Raw genomic sequence first — 4,452 nt, 5'->3', positions numbered from 1 at the left:
GCCTCTGTGTGTAGCAGTTGTGTAACCTTCTGGATAGCTCTGCTGTTTGAGGCCTCTGTGTGTAGCGGTTTTGTAACCTTCTGGATAGCTCTGCTGTTTGAGGCCTCTGTATGTAGCGGTTTTGTAACCTTCTGGATAGCTCTGCTGTTTAAGGCCTCTATGTGTAGCAGTTTTGTAACCTTCTGGATAGCTCTGCTGTTTAAGGCCTCTATGTGTAGCAGTTTTGTAACCTTCTGGATAGCTCTGCTGTTTAAGGCCTCTATGTGTAGCAGTTTTGTAACCTTCTGGATAGCTCTGCTGTTTAAGGCCTCTGTGTGTAGCAGTTTTGTAACCTTCTGGATAGCTCTGCTGTTTAAGGCCTCTATGTGTAGCAGTTTTGTAACCTTCTGGATAGCTCTGCTGTTTGAGGCCTCTGTATGTAGCGGTTTTGTAACCTTCTGGATAGCTCTGCTGTTAAGGCCTCTATGTGTAGCAGTTTTGTAACCTTCTGGATAGCTCTGCTGTTTAAGGCCTCTGTGTGTAGCAGTTTTGTAACCTTCTGGATAGCTCTGCTGTTTGAGGCCTCTGTATGTAGCGGTTTTGTAACCTTCTGAATAGCTCTGCTGTTTAAGGCCTCTGTGTGTAGCAATTTTGTAACCTTCTGGATAGCTCTGCTGTTTGAGGCCTATGTATGTAGCGGTTTGGTAACCTTCTGGATAGCTCTGCTGTTTGAGGCCTCTGTATGTAGCGGTTTTGTAACCTTCTGAATAGCTCTGCTGTTTAAGGCCTCTGTGTGTAGCAATTTTGTAACCTTCTGGATAGCTCTGCTGTTTGAGGCCTATGTATGTAGCGGTTTGGTAACCTTCTGGATAGCTCTGCTGTTTGAGGCCTCTGTATGCAGCAGTTTTGTAACCTGCGGGATAGCTTTGCTGTTTGAAGCTTAGGTCTGTATCATCTTTGCAAGCTGGGCGTAGCTGTGGGGTTTGAGGCCCAAGGTCTGTATTATCTTATGAACGTTTGAGACACTTCTCCCATTTGGCCGCTAGATTCGTATAGTCTGTAGCCTGATTTGTGAAGATATGTGTGTTTTAAGTCTGACTAGCCTGATTTATCGTGAATTTCCAGGAGTAAGTCACATCAACCTATGGAAAAAAAAGCCTTTTAAAGCCGCTCCGATGTAACATGGCTGATAACTCTGCTATCTGAGGCGTGAGCCTTCATAGCCGGATCAATACTGCTGCTGAGCCTGGGGACTTCAGTGATAGCTGTTGTTCATAGTCAGAGGTGTAACTAGATCACTCATTCTGAAGCCTGCGTCCGAGTGAGGTGTAGGCCCAGAGGGAAAGCACTTGTTTGTAAGGCAGGTGGTATAGTTCTTCTGCCGGGTCAGTAGGAGGTCAGGCTGACTCAGTCTTCTATCATTGTTAAGTAAGATTGAAGCCCATCTGCAATGCATCTTAGATATGAATGCAGGCACTGAAGACATGCTCTGGGAGCCAGATGTCCGCCCTGCAGCTGCCAGCTCCCGTTGTATCACAGGTGACATCACTTCCTCTTTCCTCTGAAGTGTCATGGCCGCCAGTGAACACTCGTTTAGTCATCAGGCATGGTGGGTACCAGGGCCCATCCCCAACTTGACTTTGCCCTTCTTATTTGATTCTACCCTGTCTATCCTGTCTCATGTGTATTACTCTGGTTAATTATGTTCTACAAGTGAGATTTTGTGCAGAAAAACGTATTTTCTATCTTTTTTTCTTCCTTTCTTTTGCAGGAGCCGGCCACGTTAGAATGTGTTAAGTTTCACAATCTCTTTTGCAACCTTTGGAAAGTTCTATGGAAAATTTAACAGGATTACAAACGTTGCGAAGTTTTTAGTTTTGCCAAATTCCTGTGAAAATAGAGTAAAAGGTCATCTTTGCAGAAGATTGTTTCCTGCTTATGCACAATACTTTTTATACATTGAACAAAACTCATATTGGATGGGGTCTTTCGGAGTGAAAGTGATCTGCCTCTGCAGATACATTTTTCTTGCCATGTGATGCAAAAACTTTGCACGGGCGAAGCCAGACCAGGAAGCCTTGTAGACTTTGCCAAGGGTAATTACTGAGCCCTTCGCAAAACGTTGCTGTTAATTAAAATGCATCGCAATCCTTTAGATCTGCAAATCATGTGCTGAACAGATGCCAAGTGTCGATTAAAACCTAACTGTTGTAGGCGGGCAGGAGTTTAACTTGTTAACCTGACTTTAGCCAAGATTTACAGTTTAGTGAACACAAGACTCCCGTAAAAAATTGTCAGAAGTCCCGTCCGCCCTATCGAGCGGGTACACGTGTATATCATTTATATTCACACTAAATATGGCGGACGGGGGCGGGGCATCTGCCATCTCTAAGCCGGGACTTTTGTCAAGAGGATTATTAGATTGGTCGAGAGGTTCGTGCAGCCTGAGAACTGCAGAGCAAACTCGCTTGATTTTGAGGGGTAGATTTACCAAAAAGTCGCGCAACGCAGCGCAGCCCCTCGCGAGGCTGCACTACGTTGCACGACAGGGAATGAGCAGGAGAACTCCATATCTTGAAACATATGGCTCCCTCCTCCCCTTTCCCTAGCACCGGCGCTGATCAATGCTGCTGTGCGCTACGCATAGTGCCAATATCGGCCCAACCCCAGACCTTTCTTCATACAACACACCACTCCACCAATAACCGACACAACACAAGTTTGATGGAGAAAGTTGTTGCAGTTTTATTAGCATATACATTATGCCACCATGTTGGGTTATCTTACGGGTCGATCCAGAGCAGGCCGCCTCTCGCGACCCGCCCACCTGATGAGCCATAACCCCCCAGGGTGTTAACCGCGGGGGAGTTGTCAGGTTCGGGGGAAGGCCTAACCCCTCCCCTCGGTGGACCTCTATTCCGCCTCTTGCTCACGCCCCTCCCCTTCGGGGGGCGGAGCGTTGTGGCAACCCCCGGTTGCTCAGGTCTACAACCGCCCGAAGGACTAACGGGGCACCGTCGGTCCTCCAGGATCCATCACAGCGTGGGTCTCCCTGGGGGATAATTCTGCTCTCGCATCCACCGGTGCTCCTGTAGAGGGTACCCCTCTGTACCTTTCTGCATTGGATCGCCCTGTAACTCCGCCATGGCTCTGGGTGTGGCCGTCGCCGCCCCAGAGTCCCCCCACCTACTAGCTTCCTATTAGTACAACCTGCTGCTCCTAGTGCTTTCCGCTATATCAACCAAAGATCGTCATATCAACTTCGGGTAAATGAACCCCGTCTACATCAAAGCACACAGTGCATTTGGCAAGTAGCAACCCAAGCCTGATGAAACAAGTTCTCCTATGCTTCAGGCTACTCCCAAGTTGTCGGGAGACACTATCCACCTCTCCTTGGCGCCAAGGACCTATTGCACTACAATTGCAATCACCGGCCTCCCTCGGCTCAGGCAAGGACAAGTCTGCTCTCTTCCTCAGGACCGCCAAGTTGGCATGCAACCAAACTTCCTTCTCACTTCTGCCGCCCTCCGGACAGGGAACTGTGACAGTGATGTCCCTGAACTTCACAACTAACTGCCAACTGTGCTTTGCAGGTGTCCATCTAGTGTGCCATCCCCCAGTCTGTTCCTATTCTGTACCGCTGGCTGACCAGCAACCAACAAGCCCCTATCAGGTAAACAACACCACTGCCACTGGCATGGTGTCCCCTGTCTAGCATGTGGCCTTACACCCTAACTTAGACCTACTGGGGACATATTCACCATCAAGGTCACGCCAGGAGGCTCACTCCCATGACGCCGACCCTACTGTAGGCTAACAAACTCCTCGCATGTTTAGCCTCACTGGAAAGACACGTAACTTTCAAACCCATGGGAACCTAATTGTAAGACCATCATCTCTCAACTATGCCTGCCAACTGCGTTATGGTGTCGGCTTAAAACACTGTGTAGAGGATCTCCTCATGTTTGACACTTGCACAAGACGTCCCCCTGTGCCTGGCCTTCGATGGACCCTATGAAGCTTGTAACAAGCCGCCTATACAACTGTATATACAAGTTGTGCAACTAAGTGAACTAATCCTTCCTCGCTCTTACTTCCTGGCATGTGCACACTGCCAAAGGAATCCCTACTTTAGTACCTGAAAACAACTAAGTAGATACTATCTAGGTGAAAGCTTACCCAAGCACCTAGCCACGGGCCCTCCACTGCGTGTCAACCCCTGTTGTTGATTTTTAGCTGTTAAAATTGCCTGCCCACTACCAGACCCTTCACGTAAAACCAGCCAAACCAATTGCTTACATGGCCAACTATGTGCCAACGTGTGTCCCATGAATTACCAAGTTAGAGGCATACTATATCAGCCTGATCCAAAGTGGAGGCAGAGCTGAGAGGTCTCAGTGGGATCAGACTGGAGGAGGTATGTAAGTGGCTAATGCAGGCCCAAAATTCTGTGCAACCTGATAATGCATCCCC

The sequence above is a fragment of the Lissotriton vulgaris genome, chromosome 11 (genome assembly GCF_964263255.1).
Source record: "Lissotriton vulgaris chromosome 11, aLisVul1.2, whole genome shotgun sequence".
Lineage (NCBI taxonomy): Eukaryota > Metazoa > Chordata > Amphibia > Caudata > Salamandridae > Lissotriton > Lissotriton vulgaris.
The sequence above is the reverse complement of the archived record's forward strand: the minus strand, read 5'-3'. Positions refer to the sequence as shown.